This window comes from Acomys minous (genome assembly GCF_964271855.1).
Source record: "Acomys minous genome assembly, chromosome: 6".
In the NCBI taxonomy this organism is placed as follows: domain Eukaryota; kingdom Metazoa; phylum Chordata; class Mammalia; order Rodentia; family Muridae; genus Acomys; species Acomys minous.
Genome location: NC_140487.1, coordinates 115,170,173 through 115,196,907, shown reverse-complemented (window position 1 = coordinate 115,196,907; position 26,735 = coordinate 115,170,173).

Sequence of the window (26,735 nt, the reverse complement as noted above, 5' to 3'; positions counted from 1 at the left end):
GCATATGTGAACAAAAGAGCAGTGTTTGCTCCTTCCAATGTATTCTAGTTTCCTTTTTGTTGCCATGATATGACACTCTGACTTAAGTGCAAATTAGAGTAGAAAAGGATTTACTTAGCATACACTTCCATTTCCCCAAACCAATGTTGGGGTAAGTTGAGACAGGACTCTGGAGGAACACTGCTTGTTGACACAATTTCTGGTTTAACTGGAAGACTAGTGCTTAGTTACTTTTCTTATACAGCCCAGGAGCATACACCTAGGGAATGGAGGTACCCACACTGGCCTAGACCCTACTGCATTAATTAATAATCAAGTCAATCTCCTACAGGCATGCCACAGATTAAATACAATCTAAATGATTCCTCAAGCCAGGCTTTTCTCTCAGTAACCATCTCCCCTAAACTATGGTAATCCTTGGATCTTCAGCTTCCTGAGAATCTTTTGTCAATATAAGTAAAAGGTGTATGTATACCTGATAGTGGACCACTTAATTCCTTTCACCATACATCACACACACATACATCACACACAAACACATGCAAATGCATACATAAACTCAAAAGCACAAGAACACAGGCATGTATACACACACAAGCATACACAAAAACACACACATACACAGAAGTACAAATACAAAATCACACAAACAAAATATACATGCATTAGCACATACAAATACAATGAAACCAACATGCAAATGTTAACAAAAATGACAAACAGATGTTTACAAAAGAAAACCTCACTTGCACACAATATACATGCCCATGTATTCACACACACAGTGTACAAACAAGGATACATAAAAACACATATGTGCATGTATACATAAAGACACAAAACTCTACACATATACAAACATAAACCCAAACAAAAATACATTACTGCTCACAGACATACACACAACACACAAATATTATAATGTGCACACATGCTAATACAACACAAACAGTATACAAATGCAAAGAGATAACAACACACACAGACACACAAATACACACAAGCATGGATGCACTAGCTCACAGTCACAAACACATAGATGAACACACAGAAAACATATAAACACTTAGGTGCAGAAACACATATAAAGCATGTAAATGAAATACACACAGAAATAGAAACTCATACAAATGCACAGATACACTAGAAGAAATGTACAAACAAACAAGTACATAGACAAGTGCAAATATACACAAATGCATGTGTGCACACAGGAACACACCACAGAGACAAAAGTGTGAATGTGGAAAAATACATGTGCACACTTACATACATATGCATATACATATACACAGGCACACAGATGCACACACTAATATCAAACAACCCAGGACATCTCAAGCAGAAAGGCTGAGGAAGCAGGCTTTACTATGCCTAATTTCACAATGATGTCCACACTGAAATGAGGACATGGTGCTGACATAAGTCCACACACACACATGAGTGAAGCAGAACACACAGCCTACTGCTTTTGAAAGTTTTGTTTTTCACATAAAGGTGAAAAACTTTTATTGGACAATTGAGTCCATTCAATAATGGTGCTGGGAAGGTGGAAACCCAGGGTATCTGGTCAGGGTCCTGCTGTCTCCTGGATGGATCACAGACCCTTCAGTCTCAATCTGCTCCAGGTGTGGCTGCAAAGAGCTGACAGGCTCCCTGGTCTGCTACAGTGATGGTGAATATCTGAGCACAGAACTTCAGAACACTTCTCTTTGCTTTGCAAAATAACCATAATTGCTCAATTTCATTATCCTTTAAGCTGCCATGTTTGAGACAAATTTCTTCCCTTCCTCTATACAGAGGGCACAAATACCATTATTATTTAAAATGATTAGCACTTTCCTTTTTATGCCATGTATTTGAAAGTGTAAAACGCAAACTGCAGGTTTGTTCTTGAGAATATCTTGATCACACATAGTGTTGAGCTGTCCCTCTCTCATTGGCCTGTGTAACTTTAAAAACAAACAGCCAAGTAAAGAACAAAAGGGGGGGGGGTGAAAGAAAAGGCAATATCCAAACAACCCAGCTTCTTCACCCCTCACAGCACGTCTCCTATGCTGCCATCTACTGGGCTCTGGACATCTCTGCAGCTGGGATGAAGGGTATACATTCTCTTCCAGGTGCCTCGGATAATCTCCAAAGACACAAAACCTATCATGTCTCCTTCAAACTATTTCAAATGCCTAGAATCTAGACGGGGCTCAAAACCAATGGCTGAGGGACATCTGCAACTAAAGGCTTGACTGGACCTTTTCACGTGACAGTCAGAAATAGGACCAAGGCTTAGACTCTGGTACTCAATTTGTGGATTGTGACCCCTATGGCATTTGAATGACCTTTTCACAGGGGTCACATATCAGATAGCCTGCACATGAGGTGTTAACATTGCTATTCTAGCAGTAGAAAACTTACAGGAATGAAGTAGCAGTGAAATTAATTTTGTAGTTGGGGGTACAACCATGACATGAGGAACTGTATTAAAGGGTCTCAGCATTAGGAAGCTTTAGAATCTCTTGCCAGGAGCCCTTTGTAAAAGCTCTCTGTCCAGAAGCATTGCTCTTGTGCTCTCTACTCCAGCATAAGAATCACACTGGTGCTGATTAAACAAGATGTTCTTCCAAGTGTGTACTCAAGGTCTTCAGACTTTCAGAGAAAGGACACTGTGGCCTCAAACCTGAGAGCTGATTGACATTACACCATTTTACCCATGAAAATATCAGCATTATCTCCTGAGAGTGGCCTTCTGCTTTGTTGTCACATGCCTGAGATGTATACAAATTGACCTGGTGAATAAAGTTAAGGGGTCCAGCAGTATTGACTGCAGGCCCTCCGAAGCCTATCCTGTGCTTCCAATTATGCCTTGCCTCAGTTTCTTTTTTCTGTTCTTTCATTTCTCAATCCTCAATTCATAATCTAGGGTCTGTTTCATACTGTACAGAACAGGCTCTGGCAACCACTGAAGGAGAACTGTTCACAAATTGTCAGCAGAGAACTTTCCACTAGACCAGAGCTAAACTATTCCTGGTAGGTTTGGGGTTAAGATGTTGCTGACAATCAACATTTCTTGGCTACCGATGAGAGACCTGGAAAAGGAGTACTTAGGTAGTTTTCTTACCCAGTCCAGGAGCATCCACCTAGGGAATGGTGCCTCCCACACTGGCCTAATCCTTCCTGCATTAACAAATAATCAAGTCAATCTCCTACAGACATGCCACAGACTAAATCTGATCTAAATAATTTCTCAATCCAGGCTTTTCTCTAAGTGGCCATCTCTCCTAAATCCTGGTGATACTTGGATCTTCAACTTCATGAGAATCATTTGTTAATGTAAGTAAAAGGTTTATGAATACCAGATAGTAGACCACTCAATTCCTTTCACAATTTAAAACTTCAGACCTTGGCCAAGTCTTCTCTATCCTGTGGTTGCATAGTGACCCTCCATGTTAATTTTTCTTGAGGATAGTGGATAATATGACCACCTCTATCCTTCTTTCTCTCTTATCTTTCTGCCCTATCTAGTGCCAGGGGAAAGGGAATGTTAAAATTGGAAGAAATACAGAATTATAGGATAAAAGGTAAATTTTTAAGTCTACTATCCTCAGATATTTTACACTGGTATTGCACATTGATAGAAATTTTAGATTGTTTTCTTCAACTTTTGCTTAATGTAGTGTACATATTGTATATTGATATAAATTTAAGATCGTTTATTCAAATTTTGCTTAGTGCATTGTATATATGCAACTCCTTTTAAAATATGATATAACATTCTAGTCTTATGAAAGCTAACTCTTGCAAACTTTTGAGGATGGTTGGAGATGCAGGATAGTTGTTATTCCCTTATAAATCTTACTTGTAGTCTAGTTAGATACTAGTTTAGTAATAGACTAAGCTTTATTTAGTATGTTGTATATGTTTCCAAGCTTCACTAGAGAGTACTTAGTTAGAAATAACAAAGGTTTGTCTATTTAGATATATGGAGATAAATAATTAAGTTGACCAATCAATAGATAGATAAATGGATAGAAAGATGATACATAAATAAATAGATGGTAAATAGATATGAAACATATCTAGTCCTGGCAGCACCTACAATCTCTGCAATGAAGATGATAGGTGTAAATGAAGCAAATGTGGCAAAGATAGCTACTAGACAAAAAAAACACCCTGTTTTTACATCAACTGCTGAGAGAAACTGACTACTCCAACTGTGATCAAGCATGACACTAGGAAATTGATTATCCAGCATTGCAGAGTCAACATGGGCTATTCCTTCAAAATTTCTGCTTCACAGAAAAATCTCTCAAATGCTCTGGGCTAGTAGGCTGAAGATTGGATGCCACAACGATATTGAAAACCTCTGGTGACTGTCAAAGCAGTCAACAGTCTGTGTCATGTCTATACTTTTGGAAGCTGATTGCCAGCACTTCTTTAATATTTGATAATATTTCTTTTTTAGGTCTCTCATGGCGTTGAAGATTGGATAGCCACAGTATTACTAAAATTCAATTTTAGTAGTTTAAGAGACGAAGATGTGTTTTTAGGTTGATAAATGTAAGTTATGATAAGAAAGTGATTTAGGAAAACTTTGGATATTATGACAAAATTTATTAAGGTAAAATAGATGGTGGAGTAAAAGATTGTCAAATACAAATGGACAGGGCCTGGTAAATGTAATTTTTACAACACAATTCACATAGTTATTCTTATTGCATATAGTATTTTGTTTGTTTGTTTGTTTTTTGAGACAGAGTTTCACTTGTAGTTCTATGTGTCCTCGACTCACTTTGTAAACCAGGCTGTCTTGAACTCACATAGATCTGCCTGCTCTGCTTCCCTAATGCTGGGAATAAAGGCGTGTGCAACTACACTCAGTCATGCATATAGTTTATTTTTAATAGAAAGGGGAATATGTAGCAGATTTAAACATGTTTTTGTTTGGACCCCAAGTGTGAGATGTAAAACAGACTTGTGTAAGGGTGTGCAGTGTTTTTCCACTGAAAACAGACTTGTGAAAGAACAGGTGAACACGTGATATTTGTCCATTAGAAGAGGAACCACCTCTTGTGGGGGCACAGTCTTTGCCAACTGATAAACATTCTAGGACAGACTCTGAGACGATATATGTGTGTGTTTATACATATATACATATGTTTATATGTGTATCTATGTATATACAGATATATATCTATATCTATATCTATCTATCTATCTATATATATATACACATATACATATACATATATACATATGAGCCCAAAACAAAAGGTGAAGCTTTTCAGTTTTCTATGTTCATCACACCACATTGAGAAGCTCTTAGAGAGAATTTCTCAAGTGAATGCTTCAAAGATGTTGGTTCCAGCTGCTGCAGTTGCAATCGCTTTTGTTGAATTGCTGTTTTCCTCTTTAATGCTTCTGTTGGAAACCTGCCGACCATGCCAGTGGACTCGCTCCAAGGAACTGAGTCTTAAAAATCTAAGAGTCCTCATTCCATTAATTGATTTTTCTCCTATCTAGGGTAGGTGGGTTGGAAAGGAGGAATAAGCACTAAGGAACCCCAAATAAAGTATGTGTGAAAATGTCCAAAGCCTACACACTGACACACCTTTATGAATGCCAGACCAATTGATTGTGCCAGGACACCCTGGTCAAGCTTGAAGGCAAAGATTTTCACATGACTCAGCCATCAACATCTCTAGCCTGTGTCAGACTTCACCAAAAGAAGACAACGGGAACTGGCAGCTGCATCCTCTACCTGTTATCATCTCAAATTCTGTTATTGCACCTTTTGCTACTCTACAAGCAGGGATTACAGGAGATGTAAAATTTATTAAATATGGGTCTATGTATAACATTTCCTGCAAAAAGATGCTATTTAACTATCTTTCAATTTTTGTTATGATCTCTAATGTTCTTTCTCATTGTAGGCATTGTTATCTGTTATTCTCTCACAGCTTTGATATGAGCACATTACTATTCGTGCGATAGCATGGGTTTGCTAATGCTCATTTACAGTCTATGAGATTTATAACTACATGTATTCTAAGTAGGAAGATATGTATGTTAACTGAAGCTAACTCTCTAATTTGACAGGTGCACACTGTTAGTCATGTATGATCCTTGACACAAACATAGCATTAGCACTGATTACTTAGGATAGAAATAATCAGGGTTTAATAAACACAATCAATGCCTTAGAGCAAATTATCTTCTACAGAGGGACACAGATTCAAAAAAGGAGGAGGTTAGTGCTTAGGTAGCTTTCTTATACACTCCAGGAGAATCTGCCTAGGGAATGATGCCATCCACCCTGGGCATTAATTAATAGTCAAGTCAAACTCCTCCAGACATGCCCACAGACAAAATGTGATCTAAAGGGTTTCTCAATCCAGGCTTTCCCCTCAGTGAAAAGCTCTGCTAACCCCTGGTGACCCTTGCATCTGCAATTTCTTGGGAATTTTAAAAACGTAAGTCAAGGTGTATACCAGAAAGGAGACTACTCAATTCCTTTCAGAGTGTAAAACTTCAGACCTCTGCCAAGTCTTCTCTCTCCCATGGTTGCATTGTGTTCTTTGGTGTTCATTTTTCTTAAGGAAAGCGTATAACATGACCACTTGTTCTAAGACCAACTTAACCTAAGAATATTCTCTAAGTAACCAAGTGTGGTCACTGGTGTGTCATAGCTTCAGCTGTCAATTTGACACAAATCTACAATCACCTGGAAAGAAGGAATGTCAGCAGAAAAACTGTCTCCATCTTAACTGTAAGTTGATAGGGAACGGTTCAACTCTTTGTGGGTCCTGCCATTTCTAGGTTGGTGAGCCTGGGCTATATAAGAAACACAGCTGTAATGGGGCTCTGGTGGCACATACACCAGCTGAGGTAGGTAAATCTCTGAGTGCATGGCCAGTTTGGTTTACAGAGTGAGTTCTAGAACAGCAAGTGTGCATAGAGAGACTCTGTCTCAAAATAGATAAAAGGAAAGGAGGAAGAGGGTAGGAGAAGCAGCAGAGCATGGAGTCATGGGGAGCATGCTATTAAAAATATCATGTTATGTTTCTGCTTCAGGGTGCTACCTTCTCTTCCTTATGCTGGATGGCAACCTGTAAGCTTAAATACCTCCACCCATGCTCCATCTGCTTTTGGTCATGATGTTAATTGCAGCAACAGAAAAGAAAACTAGGACACCATCCTCCAGCATTCTGGAGGGTTATCTGTGTGGCTCATATGCTGTTAAGAAATGAGTAGAGTGAGTCAGAGAAATGGGCAGAAGAGACTAAAAGCAGGTATTTGAACTTACCATTTGGGGAACTGGAGGAGGTACTACCTGGAAACTGGCTGTGCCCTGAATCTGTGCAGGCCTGGCTTTAATCTATAATGTTCTCCAGAGCAACACAAAAGTAGAAAATTATCCTGGAGGCTGCCAGAGCAAAGCACCCAAAACTGGAGAGCTTAAGTTACAGGAAAGATCCTATCTGTAGAACAAGAAGGCTGAATGTAGAGTCTGAGATCAACTCTCTGGCAAGAAATTAGCGTCTCTGGAGGGATATCAAGTGAACTTGCAAATGCTCATCTTATGAGTGTGTCCTCCCAGTGTCTTTCCTCTGTTTCTGACCTCTCTGTATGAGGAAAGCAGCCATGGTGGTAGAGGCCCCCCATGATGGCTTCACTTTAAGTTAATCACTATTTAAATCCCTACCTTACAGTGCTGCTGCAAATGTATCCAATAAGATGAAGAAACTTTTTGCATCTTATAATGTGAAGCACATTACTGGTATACCATACAATCCTACAGGAAAAGCAGTTGTAGAAAGAGCTAATTGCACCTTAAAAGAGGTGCTTATTAAACTAAAAGGAAGGGTAAAGGCCTCTAGAGACAAATTAAATAATGCATTGTGGGCTTTAAATTTTCTTAATATTGGTGAAAAAGAAACATCATCAGCTGAGAGATATTAGATTATAGAAAAAACTGAAGAACTAGGACAAGCAACATACCATAAGGATCTGTTAACAATGGAATGGAAGTCTGTAATAGTTTTGAGATGGGGTGTGGCTATGTTTAAGTATCTACTGGGAATAAAAAATGTGGATACTAACAAAGTTCATAAAAATTAAATATGATCATGGAAGACCTCCTACTACCTGAAAAATGAATGTCTTTGTATAGCAAGGTAATCTCAGGTCTTCCTGGCATGTGATTCTTTCATACAGCAGGGCTATTACAGCTCAAACAGAGGTACAGAGTGCTAAAAAATAGCACAGAAATTTATCTTCAGATGATTTTTACACCTTGCATACTTCACAAATATATATGTGTGTGCATATATATGTATCTATACTAATATTTTTAAAGGTTGCTTATGTTTAGAGCAAAAAGACTACATAATAATGCATACATGGCAAAAACACAGGTGATTCAAAGAGTGCCTCAGCTACTCAGAATGTGCATGAAAATCAACATTAAAAATGCTAGCCCAGGTCTGGAGAGATGGTTCAGCCATTAAAGCCTAGGTTCACAACCAAAGGGCCAGCCCAAAGAATGAGTCCCACAAAGACTGGACAGAGCTTTTCCAGCACTTGGTCAACACCTTAATTTTTGTAAGGGTACCCTAAAGATGTTTTTACCCCCAGACAGCAAAAAGTAATTTAAAGAACATGATACACCCATTCCTAGTAGGGGTGGGTGGGTGTTTGTGCTGAGGTATCAATGTTTGTTATTGTCTAGGGGGTTGGTTATAGGTTAGTAAAGGTTACATTTAGGTATTTATTTCTTTCTCCTCTCTATCCTTCTTACTCTCTTATTTTTCTATTCTGTCTAGTGGTAGGGGAAAGGAGGGAAAAAGGGAATGATAAAAGGGGATATGGAATTATAGGATAAAAGCTAGACTATTGAATCTACTAGCCTCAAATATTTTACACTGGTATTGTATATTGATAGAAATTTAAGATTATTTTGTTCCACTTACATTTAATGTATTGCACATATTATATATTGATTGAAACCTAAGATTATTCTGTTACATTTTTGCTTAATGTATTGTACATATGCAACTCATTTGAAAACATGATGTAACATTCTAGTCCTATGAAAGCTACCTGTTGCAAACTGTTCAGGATGGTTGGAGATGCAGGTTAGTAGTTAGTCTCCTATAAATTTTACTTGTAATCTTGTTAGACACTAGTTTAGTAAATTACAGAATAAGATTTATTTAGTCTCTTGTATATGTTTTCAATGTTAAGCATTTAGTAGATAGGTAAAAATATGCAACGTTTGTCTATTTAGATATACTGAGATAGATACATAATTTGATCAATAAATAGATAGATAAATGGATATACATATATATATGTGTGTGTGTGTATGTAGATAAAGAGATATGATTATGCACTATAGTAAATAAATAGATGATCATCAAACACTTCAGAGATCTACAGAATATGACATTTAGTAAGAACAAAGCTTTCTGACAGAGACACATCTGCTCTTCTCAGCACCTCCAATCTACTTCGAGGAAGAGGATGGGCATAAAAGAAACAAATGTGACAAAATAGTCACTGGACCATAAAACTGTTCTTACCTCTACTGCTGTTGGCAGACTGACTGTCCAAACTTTTATCAAGCATGACATTTGGAAATTGACTATCCATCTTTGCAGAGACTAAATGGTCCAGTCCTTCAAAATTCCTGCTTTACAGAAAAGGCTGTCAGATATTCTTAGCCAGTAGGATGAAGATTGGATGCTTCAAGAATACACAAAAACCTCTGTTGACTATCCAGGTAGTCAACTGTCTGTCATGTCTATACATTTGTAATCAGCTTGCCAGCACTTCCTTCATATTAGATAATACTTCCTTCTTAATTTTCTGATGGGGTTGAAGACTAAATAGCCATAGTATTACTACAATTAAGTTTTAGTTGTTTAAGAGATAAAGTTGTCTTTATAGGTTGATAAATATAAAAATCATTTAGGAAAACTGGAAATTACAATAGGACTCACTAAGATAGGATAGATAGTGTAGTTCCTTCTCTAAGATTGTCAATCACAAATGAACTAGAGCATCTAAAAGTAATTTTATGTGATAATTCATAGAATTATTATTATTGTATATATTTATTTGTTTGTTTGTTATTTTTTATTAATTTATTCATATTACATCTAAATTGTTATCCCATCCTTCTACTCTCCCTATCTCCTGCTTTCATTCTATTCTCCTCCCCTATGCCTATAAGTGAGGGCAACGTCCTCTCCCTCTATATGATCAAGTCTCTTCTTGGTAGCCTGCTATCTTTTCTCTGAGTGCCACCAGGACTCCCCATCAAGGGTATATGGTCAAATATGGGGCACCAGAGTTCATGGGAAAGTCATTCCCCACTTTCCACTCAACTGTGGAGAATGTCCTGTCAATTGGCTAGATCTCAATATGGGGTCAATGTTTACTGCATGTATTGTCCATGGTTGGTGCAATAGTTTGAGCAGAACCCCTGGGCCCAGATTCTCCCATCATAGTGTTCTTCTTGTAGTTTTCTAGGACCTTCTGGATCCTTCTATGACTCCATCTTCTATATTTCTCTTACCTAGAGTCTCTGCAGGATGTCCTCACATCTATCCCAATCTCCTGGTAAGTGACAAATTTCATGGGACATGCCTTTTGGGACAGTGCCCAATTATAAGTGAGTATATACCATGTAAGTTTTTCTTCTTTTGGGTTAACTCACTCATTTTGATAATTTCTAGTCCCATCCACTTGTCCACAAACTTCGGGATTTCCTTGTGTTAATAGCCGAGTAGTATTTGATAGTGTATATGTAACACAGTTTCTTTATCCATTCTTCAACTGAGGGACATTTAGGCTATTCCAGGTTCTGGCTATTATGAATAAGGCCTCTATGAACAAAGTCAAGCATATGTCCTTTTTATGTGGTTGACCATGTTCTGGATATATTTCAAGAAGTGGAATGGCTGGGTCTTGAAAAATCACTAGTCCCAGTTTTCTGAGAAAGCACCAGCTAGATTTCCAAAGTACTTGTATAAGTTTGCATTCCCACCAGCAATGAAGGAGTGTTCCTCTTCCTCCACATCCTCGCCAGCATGTGATGTCACTTGAATTTTTTATCTTAGCCATTCTGATGGCTATAAGATGGAATCTCAGAGTAGTTTTGATTTGTACTTCCTGGATGACTAAGGAGGTTGAACATTTCTTTAAGCGTTTCTCAGCCATTTGATATTCCTCTGTTGAGAATTCACTGTTTAGTTCTGAGCCCAATTTCTCAATTGGGTTATTTGGTTTGGTGGTGTTTAATTTCTTGAGTTCTTCATAAATTTTGGATATTAGATCTTTGTCAGATGTAGAGTTGGTAAAGATCTTTTCCCAATCTGCAGGCTGTCATTTTGTTCTGTTGAAAGTGTCTCCTGCCTTACAGAAAATTCTCAGCCTCATGTGATCCCATTTATTAATTGTTGACCTTAAGGCCTGGGCTGTTGATGATTTGTTCAAGAAGTTGTCTCCTATGCCAATGTGTTCCAGGCTCTTCACCATTTTTCTGCTAACCAATTTAGTGTCTCTGGTTTTATGTTCAGGTATTTAATCCAGTTGGACTTGAGTTTTGTGCATGGTGACAAATATGTGCCTAATTGCATTTTCTTACATGTAGACAGCCAGTTAGATGTCCAGCACCATTTGTTGAAGATGCTAACCTTTTTCCATTGAATAAATTTGGCTTCTTTGTAAAAAATCAAGTGACTATATGTGTGGATTCATTTCTGGGTTTTTGATTCGATCCCATTGATCAACTAGCCTATTGCTGTGCCAGTAGGATGCTGTTTTAATTACTGTTCCTCTATAGTACAGCTTGAGATCAGGTATGGAGATTCCTCTGGAGGATCTTTTATTGTACAGGGTTGTTTTTTCTATTCTGGGTTTTTGTTTTCCCATATGAAGTTGAGAGTTGATCTTCCAGTGTCTTTAAAATATTGTGTAGGTATTTTGAAAGGGATACCATTGAATCTGTAAATTGCTTGTGGTCAGGTGGCCATTTTTACTATGTTAATTCTCCCAATCCATGAACAAGGAGATCCCTCCATCTTCTGATGTTATCTTCAATCTCTTTCTTTAAAGATTTAAAGTTTTTTTCTCAAACAAATCCTTCACTTGCTTGGTTAGAGTTACTCCTAGATATTTTTTATTGCCTGTGGCTATCGTGAAGGCTGTAGTTTTCCTAATTTCTTCCTCTGCCTATTTGTCATTTGTATATAGGAAGGTTATTGACTTTTTTGAGTTAATTTTGTATCCAGCCAATTTGATGAACGTTTTTGAGCTGTAGGAGTTCTCTGGTGGTATTTTTGGAGTCACTTATTTATATTATCATATCATCTTCAAATAGGGATACTTTGACTTCCTCCTTTCCCATTTGGTTCCCCCTGGTCTCCTTTGATGTCTTACTGCTTTGGCTAGAAATTCAAGAAGTATATTGAAAGATATGGAGAAAGTGGGCAGCCTGGTATAGTCCTTGATTTTAGAGGAATTTCCTTGACTATCTCTCCATTTAATTTGATGTTGGCTGTTGGCTTTCTGTGTATACCTTTTATTATGTTTAGGCATGTGCCTTGTATTCCTGATCTGTCCAAAACTTTAAACATGAATGGGTGTTGGATTTTGCCAAATGCTTTTTCTACATCTAGTCTTGTAACTTCTGTAGAGTCAGATTTATCGATCAGTACTGTTTGAGTTTGTTTTGTCGTGAAATATTTTGTCTTCTCTGTCAATAGTTATTGATAGTTTCTGTAAGTATATTAGTCTGGCCTGGCATCTGTGGTCTCTTAGGGTTTGCAGGACCTCTTCTCAGGCCCTTCTTGCTTTTATGGTCTCTGCTGAGAAGTCGGGTGTAATTCTGATACGTTTGCCATTGTACGCTACTTTGCCTTTTTCTCTTGATGCTTTTAATATTTTTTTGTTCTGTATATTTTGTGTTTTATTATTATGTGTCTGGAAGATTTTCTTTTTTGGTCTGATCAGTCTAGATAGTGACCAGTCTAGATTGCAAACCTTTGGTGCTTCAGTCCCACTGAGCTGTGGGTGCTACTTAAACCCCTGTCCAGACCCTCAGGGCAGTTCTGCTTCTCCCAAGAGCATGGGAGTCCCTGCCAGGCTCTGGGGACTGTCCTGGCCAGGTTCTATTAGACCAATTTTTCTGGCTTAGTCTGCCTAGGCCAACTTCCTGGCTCCAGCCAGACCTGCCCAGTCCCTGCATGCTGTTACTGGGCACAGTGGGCTTCTCTGCAGCCTCCAGGGCTCCCCGTGGGCTGGGGTGGGGTAGGTGGGGTGTTCAAGGACAGATTTACTTATTTCCCTGAGACTTCCCCAGGCCAGGAGCTCTGGCATTCCAATGTTGTCCACACTGTGCCTGAGCTACAGAGGCTGGCTGAAGTCTGGTGTGTTCCATTTCAAAGTCTGGAGAGTGGCTTCAGGTCTTTCATGGCCATTTTTTTTGACCCGGGCCTAGCCTGCCTGTTGTCTGTACTGTGCAGGACCCCCACTTACCTAGCGTTCTCCAGTTCTTGCAGTCTGTGGCTCCCAATCATGTCCCTGGTCTCCATGCCATAGATCAGATACAGTGTGTGATAAGCACCGCCATCTTGGAACCACCACACTTTAGGGTTTTGAAGTATATTCTTATGTCACATCTAATTTATGAAGAGCCTTTTATAATAAAACTATTGTGTCTTATGAAATACCTGCTCTACATCTGTTGAGGTGGCTCAGCTAATGGAGAGTGCAACAGGAATGCCTTACCCTTGGAAAAGCACTTTTAGGACTCTCCCCTGCCAGGTAAATATTCACTGTGGCATCCTGATAAGAGCAAAGCTCCCCCAGATGAATAGTCTTAGGGAGGTGAGATAGAAAGACCAAACACTGGGGTTAAAAGGGAAGGAATCTCTTCACCCTGATGTCTAGTTCGTTTGTCATTACAGCTGGCAAAACCAGGATGCTGCATTCACCCCATATTCTGCCAGAACTGCCTGCAGAGATGATGGGGTTTTCTTAAAGACATCTCAACTGAAAACTGTTAAAGACAAACTAAGTCATGCCTACTTATGCCCTAAATGATTTCTAACCTTGACATTTTTGGCACTTCTTATTCCTGGCAACACCCCCATAAGTCCACTTTACAGTTTTGTTTATAAATGGAAACTCTTTAACCTATCAACTTGCTATGAATTACACTGAATGATGGGTTACTAAGGTGGTACTCTCCCTTGAGAATCTTGTACCTACACTTAGGATGTCTCACTTCTCCCCTGGACACCTCTCTAGTAAGTTGTGTGCTGAAGGACAATGCTTTAATGAGCTCTGCTTCCTGCTGCCTTTTCCCGAAACCTTTGCCATAGCAAAGCCAAGGACCCAGCTTGACCAGAGATCAAGCACTAAGTGGGAAAGGGAACTCCTCAGGCTACACAGCCTGGAGTTCTGACCGAAACCTTGACTTTAAGTAGCAAAACTTATTTGGCTTAAGGATCTGAAGCAAAGACAAGGCATGCCATAATGGTTGCGTGCTTATGAGGGTTGCGAGTCAGTCTAGGATGCTCTGTCTGTAGTTTTTGGCATCTTGGACACCTAGGGTTGTACAAATGTCACCCTGTGAGCATCCCTCTGAATACACATTTCTCTTTGGTGTAATAGGATCTGGGTTCTAATGACCTCATCTTAACTATCTTAAATATTAGTATCTGTAATGACACTATTTCCAAATAATGTCAAATTCTAAGGCTTCAAGACATGAATGGGAAATGAGATCATGAATGGGGGACACCATTAAAAATTAACATGTTAGAAAATATCTGCTTTTAAAAAATTCTTGATTTATCAAGACAGGGTTTCTCTTTGTAGCCTTGGCTATCCTGGAACTTGCTCTGTAGCCCAGGCTGGTCTTGAACTCAGAGATGTACCCTTCTCTGCCTACTGAGTTTTGTGATTAATGGCATGCATTTCTACTTCTGGGCAGCTGAGTATCTGTATTTTAGCAAATGAAGTAAATTTTAATTGATTAGGTAGACAGCTGCTTGAATGACCACAGTATAAACTGCAATGATTATCAATCTCATTTATGAAAGCCTCATATAAAAATAGTTCACTTCTTATTCATACTGGTTTCTCTTATGTTAGCAAAATATTCAAGAATCATGTTCCTTCATTCCATAACCCAGTGTCCTAGTGGAAGTGCCAGACAAACTCCATTTTGAAAAACAAACATCATTCTGTGTTACACTTGGCTAAGAGCTAAACCTATATACCAGAAAAAAACACAAAGCAATCTAAACAGAAAAATTCCCATAGAAACACAATCTGCTCACCTTGAGACAACATCCGGAGTTGAAATATACTCTCTGCTGGTGAAGCTGACCAGCAGGTGGTCTGGCACATAGCAACAACCAATTAGGAGAAGCCAGGCCAAAGTTCCTAACACCATCCCCCAGATACAGTCTAAGCAGTTTGAGGTCTGGCATGAATGCTTTAGCCAATCTTTTATAGGTCAACTTGTGCCTACAACTGTTACCCAACCTTGAAACGCCAAGGCATATAACTTTCTGCTTGCAGTTATTCTGTGCAATCACATAGTGTAAAACCTATTTCTTTGTCTAAGACCTATAAAAGCCCACTGCAGGGCCACTTTCCTGCATCTACTGTGTCAGTGCCTAGGAGGTGTGGTCCAGGCTCAAGCCAAAATAAAGATTTCCTTGCAATTGCATTTGGACTTGGCTCTTGGTAGTCTGTTCTGGGGTCTCACACAATTTGGGCATAACATATGGCTGGGAACCAAAGCAACCTCTGACTCAAGGGGAATCTAATCCAGCAATGTGTTTTGTTTGTTGTTTGTCTGTCTCTCAGTATTACTTTAACTTTGTCATCTTGAGACCATTATGTATATGTAGTGGTCATGTTGGCTGAGTGGACATGCTAGACAGCAGAGTTCACAGGAGTCTAGAAGACGTTGCAGATGTCATGGGTGACACAGAGTGTCCCTATTTGTTGATCCTCAGGTTCATGTGTTGGGACAAGGCAGGTTGCTCCCATGGTTTGGTGTGGGGATGAGTCCCATTTCAGTTTTGCTTCTGATCATATCTTGGATGTTCTGTTACTGTTACTATTGTCTTCTCCTTGTGTTTATGACTTTTTGTTACTCTTTATATGACTGAGACTTGGATGGATGGCAGGATAGACCACATCTCTGCCACCATATACTTAATGAGCAACTGTAGAAACCCTCTGTTCCCTCATGATGGATGATTTTAAGAAAATTAGTTTAACTATTTAAATGTTTTATGATTTATATTCTTAAAAAGGGCCAAGATTCATATCATGGACATTATTTCTAACTCATTTCAAGGATTCTCAGAAGAAGCCACAGCAAAAGCAGGTAAACTAGCTCTGTCCTTGGAGCCAGGTTGGGAGTCTCCTGCCGAGATCACACTGGCAACAAGCCCAGGGATGCCTCAACCGTAATGATGTGCTTTGAACTCCAGTAAGCCCAAAAGTGTCCACATGGTGAGTGCATGGCCAATACCAACAAAAGGGAGGAATAGGTGGCTGAGCAGTGGGAGCTAATATGGTGGGTCTCTTCTCTTATTTAAAAAGGCAAACAGGCTTGGCTTACTGCAAATGCCTGTGTCTCTTTGTGAATAACTGGGAAAAAATGAAAATTTATATAAGATCTGAGAATATAAAAGTTTAATTTACAAGGATCTACAATATTAGGTGGTCTAAGAAAGTGTTTCAGAAGTGCTAAAAATTCTAAGAAGTATTTAAAAGTGGGTAAATACAAGTTATAAAAGAAGGATTTGAGGTTCTAAGAAAGTGCTTAATGGTAAGTGGGAAGGCATAACAGTTAGAGAATCTTTTAAGGTATGAGTAGTAGAGATACAATAATACATTAAGGCATATACTAATGAGATCAATAGAGTTATACCATGTTGCTGAACTGCTTATTAATTAGTCAGAAGCTCAAGATTTAAATTTCCCTTTGGTTATCTTCTGAATATAGAAATAAAGGTGATTCTCATTATGCTAAAAACAAGTCTATCCAATCAGTATATCATGGTTTCTGGACTAAAAAATATTGTTCATGTTTTTACAGAGTCTCAAACCTAAGCTTACTCTGGCTTTCTTATAGAGGCAATGAAACCTTTTGTCTAATCTATCCTTGTCTCAGCAGATTTTTACCTGGATAAGAGACTCCACCCAGATTTCACCTGTAGATTGCAAGCTGCTGAGAGCTGGACCTGTTAGAAGCAGATGTAAACCTGTCCTGCAAATATGACTCCTCCTACTCTCCTCAAGTAGATGGGATAAACAGAGTCTTCTAATAAGTGACCCATTACATAGACTTTGACTAGCTTTTCAGTCTTTCTAGGCTGCTGATAACAATGTCCTGATGCAAGCTAGAAGAAGCAGCAGAAGACACTCCATCGTAAATTATCCCACTTCATAGGCTGAAATGATATGTCAAAAAAAAAGACTCTCTGGAAGAAGGTACATATAGGCCCTTAGTTCTGTTTTTCCCAGTCTGGTGAGGCCAAGAAGTCTGTGGGCACTGCTTGACAAAGTTCCAGTGCCTGATGCCTAAGCACCTCTGCCATACACTCTGAGGGCATTGCTTGACAAAGTTCCAGTGCCCCAGCAATCAGGTGTCCTTAAGGCCCCCTTGACAAAGTTCCAGTGCCTGGATGCCTCAGATTGATCCTGACTACAGATGTTCCTGTTAGAGGCTTCTCACCAAAGGCTAGACTTGAACATTAGTAAAACCTGATACTAATAAAAACTAATGAAGTCATTGATGATTCCCTGGGAAAATACAGCTATGCAGAAAATTGAGTCATTCATAAAACTTATTCAGATTTATTGGTAAAATAATATATGAGTTCAAATTCATTATTAAACTATCAACAAACAACTCTGGTAAATGATTTAGAGGATTTCAGAAGAATTAATAAAGAAGAAAATTTTAGGGGAACTTTGAAGGCTGACAACCTATAGTCAAAATCGTTAGGTCTTCATGCTCAGTTTTGGAAACAAGGAACTAGTTTAGAAAGAAAAGCGATCCTGACCATGCCATTATCAACAGACCTTGGTGCCTATCTAAGCAAAAGAAAACAACTTTAAAATTCTGAGTTTCCTTCACTGGATTATAATAATGATTCCCTAAATTTGTGGACAAATGGATTGAACTAGAAATTAATCATAATGAGTGAGTTCACTCAGAAGCAAAAAGAGACAAAGGGTATATACTCACTTATATCGAGACACTAGCCCAAGGGGCAAATCCTATGAAATACTTTACTTACCAGGAAAGTGGGTCACAGGGGAGGACATCCTATTGGGACTTTAGGTGAGAGAAGCATGGGAGAATGGGAAAATAGAAGGATCCAGAGTGTTATGGAAACTTACAAGAAGAACATTATGAAGGGCTGATCTGGGTCCAGGGGTCCTCCTCAAACTATGGCACTAGCCACAGAAAATATATGCAGTAAACTCGAACCCATACCCAGACCTAGCCAATGGACAAGTCATTTTCCACCATGAGTGGATAGGGATGTCTGACTTTCATACAAACTCTGGTGCCCCATATTTGACCATGTCCTCTTAATGGGGAGGCCTGGTGGCACTCATAGAAAGGATAACAGGTCACTAAGAAGAGACCTGATACACTATGAGCATATACAAGGGGAGGAGGTCTCCCTCAGTCACAGACATAGGGGAGGAGAGTAGGGGGAAGCAGGATGGAGGAAGGAATGGGAGGATGCAAGGAATGGGCTAACAATTGAGATGTAATATGAATAAATTAATAAAATATTAAAAAAAGGATTTGTCTTGAAGTAAAAGTTTATGATGAGGTTAAAGGAAGACACTGGAAACAGTCCTAAAGTTCTAATAATTTTCTATTCTTTACAAAATTACAGTAATGATAGAAATTGTGTTGAAATAGAAATTCAAAACAAAGTCACAGAGACAGGCATGTTGTCCCAGTCAAATACCTGCCCTTCTGAGTAAACTTGACAGGCCAGGACTTTCCTGATATTCTGGAAAGACAAAGGGATCAGCTGCTTTTAAGTTAAAAAAAAAAGGCCGCACAATATTTTTAAAAGATAGCTAAAATAAGGAATAGAAAGGATTAATTAAGGGTCAGGAAGACAAGGTTAGGGTACCAGGTGGAGGACTGATCGCTGACCTATTGATCATATGCCAACTCAAAACAAAAATCCAATAGAGTTGCTTTGTTTAATACCTTTTTCTAACTGCAAGGCTTTACGATACCAATCAAAAGGAAGAAAATGTTTAGATTTTATCCTAAAAGTTAATTTCTAGTTCTTAGGAAATTTGCTATTTGCTTACTTTGTTTCCTTTGTCCCTATATACTTATGTAACAAAAGAGATTTCAAGCTGTGTAATCAATGATTAAAGTTTTTAAGGAAATGATTTTGTGTATAAATAAATCTTCCAAGAGACATAAGTTGTCAGAGTAGGTAAAGCCATCAAGGCTTCCTCTCTGTCCTATTCTCATCAAAAGAATTGAATGGTGTCCCACATCTGATTCTTCCTTCCCTCGTCGCTCTTACATACACCCTTCTTCAGGGTCCTAACCTCATCTGGAGTTGGACTCCCTGCACCAGTCATGCTTTGTGCCCCTCTAAAAAGAGACTTTATATTATGCTTGTTCAAGCCCATATTAATAATGTTTTGAGTTATGGTTCAACTCCTCCCCAAGGATGATCTCTTTAATATCCATGATTCTGATTCTTGTTCATTTTGTTTTCTCTTCTCAGTTTCAGTCCTCATATCCCAAACAAGCTAATAAAATTCATAAAAGAAAGACTAGCTTTCATCCAACTGATGGTTAACAAAGTCTATTATCAGCCCATACAAAACCTAGACAGCTGTGAAATGCAAAGAACATAAAAGCCCAGGATTGAGCTTTCTAGTCACTAAGAGAGAGGGAAATGTAAGGACCAGACAAAAAAGAAATTTCATTTTGTCTTAAACTTGGCAAAGGACTGAACCCAGTTTTCACAAAAACCCACAAAGTAGTCTAAACAGAATAATTCCCCTAAAAACACAAACAGGTCACCTAGAGAAAGCACCCAGAGTCCAAATGTACACTCTGCTGGTCTCAGAAAACCAATGAGAGAGGAGGTAGGAAGAGGAGAAGAAGAATGAAGACAGAGAACAGAATATGGTGGTGCTGGCATTCAGGGTGAGAGCGAATCCACTTCATGCAAGAACTCCTCTTCTGCATTTCCCAAGAATTGTGAGCATCTTTGGAACTTAATAGAGGCTTAGAATGTCCTTCAGTGGTCAAATGAATGAATGATGGAAGAAAATAACAAACCATGCAGAATCCACATTCTCTTTCCTATTTTCAGATGTCACAGCTTATTAAAAAAAGAGGAAAACTGTATGTGTACAAACACTCTCTCTCCCTCCATTGTGCACAGCCTTGGCCACTCTTGGAAGTGGCTTCTGCGAGAAGAATGGTGGGCACACCCAGATGGTCTTATGGGAAGTTCCCCAGGCAGTAGCTGAGCCCAATTTCTCAATACCTGAGGGAGGATTCAATATCAACTGAAATTTATTATGTTGCCAATCCATGGAATGAAGGAAGGAATAACTATTTAAGGGCAGTTGATGTTCAGAAAAAACAAGACAGGCACTTGAAAAAGCAATTGCAGCAGCATCCTATAGACAATGCTCAAAAATTTCGGCTGCATTTGAGAAATTGTGCATGGGCATGTGTGTACACATGTCTGTTTGTGCCTCTGGATGTGATTTCACTTCAGTTAAACATATACAAAATAGTATTCATGGACAAGTGTGTAGTATGAGTTCATGACAGTTCTGAGCTCTGATCTGTGCTGCCTTGTTCTGGTAAGTTTGTCATAGCAAAGCCACAAACCCAGCTTGAGTTGAGTGCAATGCCTAAGTGGGGAAGGCAACTCCCTAGGCTACACTTCCCGGAGTGCTGACCCCATCCCCTCACTGTAAATAGCAGATCTTAATTGAGTTGAGGTTCTGAGGCAGAGACAACAGGTGGCCTGATGTTTGGATACTTGTAAGGGCTAAGAGTCAGTCCAGGACTCTCTCGCTGTTGTTTCTGGCATCTCAGACTTTTTGGGTAGTGGAAATAGGACCCTGTGACTGCTTCTGTGAACCCATATTTCCCTTTTGTGTGCTAGGTTTAAGGTTCTAATGACATTTTCCTTACTTTCAGAATAAGGTCATATTCTAAGTCTCAAGATATGAACAGGAAGTGAGGTCAGAAAAGGGGGATGCCATTCAACCAAGAAAATATTCAACGAAAATCTGCCTTTTAAAAATATCTTTGTTTTTCAAGATATGGTTTCTCTGTGTATCCTTGGCTGTCCTGGAACACTCTAGGTAGTCTAGATTGGCCTTGAACTCAAAGATGCACCTGCTTCTGTCTCCTGATTGTTATGATGAAAGGCTTACACCATGACCTCCCAGTGGTTGAAAAATCTGCATTTTACCAAATGAAGTAAATTTGAATTTTACAGGTGGACATCTGCTTGAATGACTCACAGTATGAACTACAAAGTTTACCAATCTCATTTATCAGTAGTTTAATATAAAAATATTTCACTTTTTACTTATACTGGGTTATCTGATGGTAGCAGAATGTTCCAGGATCACTACCTTTATTCCAGTACTCAGCATCCCAGGAAACTGTTCCCCTTGAAGATCTTCCAAGAGGAGTATGGAAAGGTCATGGGTTGTATCTCATTTGTTTTTGTAAGCCTGGATGTGACCATTTGACCTGGTGCTCTCATCTGAAGCAGGTCTATGATATGACCTGCCATCAACACAGAATAGTGAGAAACAGACAGAGTGTTCAGACACCTCACAGCCTCTGCTATAGGAAAGTTGATGGACTAGTGTCAAGTGGTTTACTCAGGGCTGTGGAAAGTACATTCTTAACACAGGATGAAGAACATGGTGAAAGATGTTTAATTTAGAGCCAAAAGATAGATTTACTCTATCCCTGAAGACTGGATAATGAAGACATTATGGACTCAGTAAGCATCAGAAGGCCCATCACCCATCAAGGAAGGACTAGGGACAGAGGAGGCAGCAGTTTGGTGGGAAAATACAGAATATCCATGGGATTTTCCCAGGTGTGAATTTCATATCAGACTAGTGAGATAGCTTGGTGAGTAAAGTGCTTGCCTTGCAGTCCCAAGGACTAGATTTCAGTCCCTAAAACCCTGGTTAAAAAAAGCTACATGTGATAGCATACAATTGTAAGCCTGTTGCCTGAATCCAATCCTGGGACTCTTGGGGGCAGGGATAAGCTAGCACAGAGTCAATGACACAGACTCCAAAGTCAGGTAAGTGGCATATGCATAGGGATCCACATCATTGGCTTGGGTCTCTTCACTAGGTACGATGTCATCAGTTTATGAGCAATCTTGGGCAGGCCTCAGGTTGGCTTTATGCAGAAACCAGTCAGATATGGGTGTTATTAGGCAGAGACTTTGTTCCTGCAGAATGACAGGCCTCATTCCTCTTACATAACCCTAATGCTACCTGGGGTAGAGACGACCACATTGCTAGCTTATCTTACTATGTGAACTCCATGCTGACGGGAAGCCCTGTCTCAGGAAACAGAGCAGACAGTCCCTGAAGAACAATCTCCAAGGTTGTCCTCTGAGGTCCCCATGCAGGCAAACACATATGCACACACATCTTCATATGCATTCACCTTCACAGATGTGCATCTACACACAGGAACAACCACAGTCACATAAACACACAGAAGATAGCCAGGCATGTTGGCTCATTCCTGTAATCCCAGCACATGTGAAGCTGTGGCAAGCAAATCTCTGTGAGATCAAGGCCTGCCTCTTTGACAAAGTGAGTCAAGGACAGGCAAGGCTACACAACCCTTGTATTGAATCCCAGAAGTGGAGGAGGAAGGAAGAGGAGGGCAAGAGTGAAGAGGAAGAAGAGAATATGGAGGTGCTGGCCTTTGGGTGACAGAGAAGCCACATCATCCAAGTTTTCCCATGCTGGACAGGACTGTGGGGATCCCAAGAATGGTTCATCAAATGACAAGAATGCTGTACAACCTTGGAACTTCACAGAATCTTAGAATGTCCCTTCTGTCCTTGAATGACTGACTGAGTGATGGGTAAAGTGAGCAAACCACACAGAATCAATGTTCACTTTCCCAGTCCCAGAAGTCACAGCTTACCAGAGGAACAGAACATGGCAGGTGTACAAAAAATCTCACTCTCTCCACTGTGCACAGTCCTTTGAACTCCAGGAAGTGGTTGTTGGGTGGGTGGGTCACACACAGATGGGCTTATGGACAGTTCCCCAGAGAGTAGCTGATCCCTGCTTCTCAGTATCTGAGGGAGCACTACCAGCTCCTGGGAGAATTTCCTACTCAGAGCTTTGGGTATGCCCATCTGTGAGTTCATTCTTTGGCCACACCTACTTTACTCCCTGTGACTCATCAACCCCCAAACCTGCAGGAAGGAACAAGTATTTAAAGGCAGTTGGAGTATTGGAAAACAAGATAGGCCCTTGAACAAGCAACTACAGCAGCATCTGAGAGGTAAATGCCCAGAAACTCCTGTGCTTTGGCTGAATTTGAGGGACTGTGCAGGTGCATGTGTGTGTATATGGACATGCCTGTGGACGTTAGCCCCATCAGCTAAAGGTGTACAAGAGTGTACTCATGAGCAAGTGTGTTGTGTGGGTTCAGGAGGTTGTGAGTGTGAATTTTTGAGCATATGTGTGCACATGTTATTGGTGAAGGGTTAAAAAGGATTGCAAAGAGAATGTGCAGTTTTACTTGGGAAGAAAACATTGGAGATCAGAATTCATGGATGGGATTCCCAATCCTTGAATATGACATGAGGATCCATGTGGGGGATCTAGTGAGGGGAGACACTGCCTCCCCATGCTGTGGAATGAGTCCAGTCTGCAAGGAGGAATGAAGGAAGTGCAAGGGTGGTCCCATTACTACATCATTCCTGTATGAGGACCAGTTCCACAGACAAGGAAAAGAAAGGAGATGACATGTGATACATGTTTGGAAGCCACTCTGTGGGCACCCCATGCAAGAGCATGTCTGTGCTCTAGCATTGCTGAATCAGACAGCAGAATAGTGGCTGGGGCAGACAGAGGCTGAGATGCCCTGAAATGCACTAGCCTGTCCCTCTGTACATCCTTCACAGAGCTGAGAGCATGAAGGTCCCCTTGCTGCTGGCAGCTGTGATCATGGCCTTTGGTAAGTGCTGGCCCTGAACTTAGCAGATAACCTCAGGAGGGAAGCACCCTATCCCCGAGCTTTCCTTCCTGTTGCCTTAGCCCTCTCTCTTGGTGAGAGGAGGAAGGAAGTCACTTGTAGGGAGATAAGGTAGCAGAGAGATGCCATGCAGAGATGTAGCAGTGGGTTGGAACCTTTCAGAAGGACATTTCTCCATTTCTTTTCAGGCCCAATACAGATCCAAGGGACTCTTTTTGAATTTGGTGAAATGGTCCGGAGAACAACGGGAATGCTTGTATCACAATCTTACAACTATGGATGCCACTGTGGCCCTGGTGGCAGAGGATCTCCCAAGGATGCAACAGATTGGTGAGGTCACCAAGTGCCCTTTATCCTCTGTAACTCTGGCTAAGAAGTGACTAGGTGAGAGCCAGCACCTGCTGCCTCAGTGTCCCTGTGAGGATTTGACAAGTTCAGAGCCAGTATCTCCTGCCTGATTGTGTGGCTGGATCCAGGGAGCAAAGGTCAACACATTGAGACCTCTGCTCTGGGCCATGCCTACATTCTTGAGTCTCCATGCTAAGGGTCAAAGGTCAAGGGAACTGCTAGACACCAGGATTCCAGGGCTGTGAGCAAGCAGCCTTAATATGACGTGTCCCCAAACAGGTGCTGCTTTGCTCACAACTGTTGCTATTATGATCTAGAGAAACATGGATGTAACACAACATTTCTCCACTACAAGTTCACCTCTGAAACGGGCGTTATCAACTGTGCTGGTAAGAAAGATCCTGAGAGGCCAGCAACCTTACTTCACATCTTCTAAGAGACTTCTAAGGTCCCCAGAAGCAGCCATGGGATATTAACAACTTGAGCTCAGGGTCTGTGTTCACCTAATTTCAGAAAACCAGGACTCCTGTAAGAAAGAGCTGTGCCAGTGTGATAAAGTTGCTGCTGAATGTTTTGCCAAGAACTTTAAAAGCTACTCTAAGAGATACCGGTACTATCCTAAAGTGTTGTGCAATGGAAAGCCACCCAAGTGCTGAGAGAGCAGCCTTCTGAAACCCCTGCACATGGGCCTCCTCTAATATCTCTCTCAGCCCATCCATGTCCCCAAATGGGAAAGAAAACATCCTCTCCCACTCCAGTGGCAAGGTGAAGTCATTCTGTCCTCACTCAGAATGAGGCACCAAAGCAGTTCATCAGGCTGATCCTTTCCCACCACCCCACTACCAACACATTTCCTCACTTCCACCTTTCCCTTTACAACCAACTTCCTCCACTACCTAAGAGAGTCCCAGGGCTGTCACAAATAAAGCCATGCATCAACAAACATGTGTCTGTTTCCTCATCTCAAAGTGAGCATCTGATAGAAAGCATACTTGCTAAATGTACCTGCCTTGACACTGGGTGGTAGCTCAGTGCTTACCACAAATGCATGAGTACCTGTGTTCAACCTCCAGAATCCATGAACATAAGGCACACAATTGTTCATAATCCTAGAGACAGAAAAAGAAAGACAGTTGAATTCCTGGGTCTCAATGCCAGGCTGGCTGAATCAGCAAGTTCTAGGCCAGTGAGGGTCCTTGAAAACAAGGTAGATTGTACCTGAGAAATGACATCTGAGCTTGACCTGGGGTCTCCCTACACACATGCAAACATTTGCATGTATGCATCGGCACATAAAAACATAGATGTGCACACACAGGAACAACTTCCAGGTCGGTCTAACAGGATCCAACTCCCAGTACCCACAACCTTAAGCCTTGATTCTCATATTTAAATGGAGATGCCTCTCAGAGCCTCTTGGAAGTCTTGTTTGAGAATCAACAGGGGCAAGAGATGTCTGTCGAGCAGTGTCCACCCAGCCTATAGGTGCCATCTCTTAAAGCCAGACCTCTCTTTTCCTGCTCCCAGGCCAGAGCCATCTCTTCTGGCCTATTAAGGCATCTGGAAGCTGTCAGAAGAAAGTTGAGTTGCTTCTGTCCAGGCTTAACCACACTGAACTCAAAGAAAACAGAGATCTTGGAGGAGGATGGTACCTTGTACTCACATGCCTAACACATACCTACCACCAGAAGACTGTTGGATCCACGGCATATGCAAAGCTGACCACCCAGCACAAATGGATCCTGTGACAGATGCAACGTGATAAACCTAGATGCTTTGCAAGGATGCTGCGAACACCATCAGCTCAGAGGATTCTCTATGCCTGTAACAGAGCAATGAGAAACCAACAAGATCATCTCTGGTTTCTTGGTATTGGCCATGGGGTGGGTGGACAACCCATAGGTAAAGGTGTTTGATTGTCTGGCTCTGTTGATTCCAGCTGCCTCTTTTGAATCTGCTAACTTTTTCACTTATATTAAGATAAAGACAGACTGCAATTAAAAACAAAACCAAAAATATGTCAACTCTCAGATAAGAATTTTTCCTTTGCCATTTTGGCCAAGAG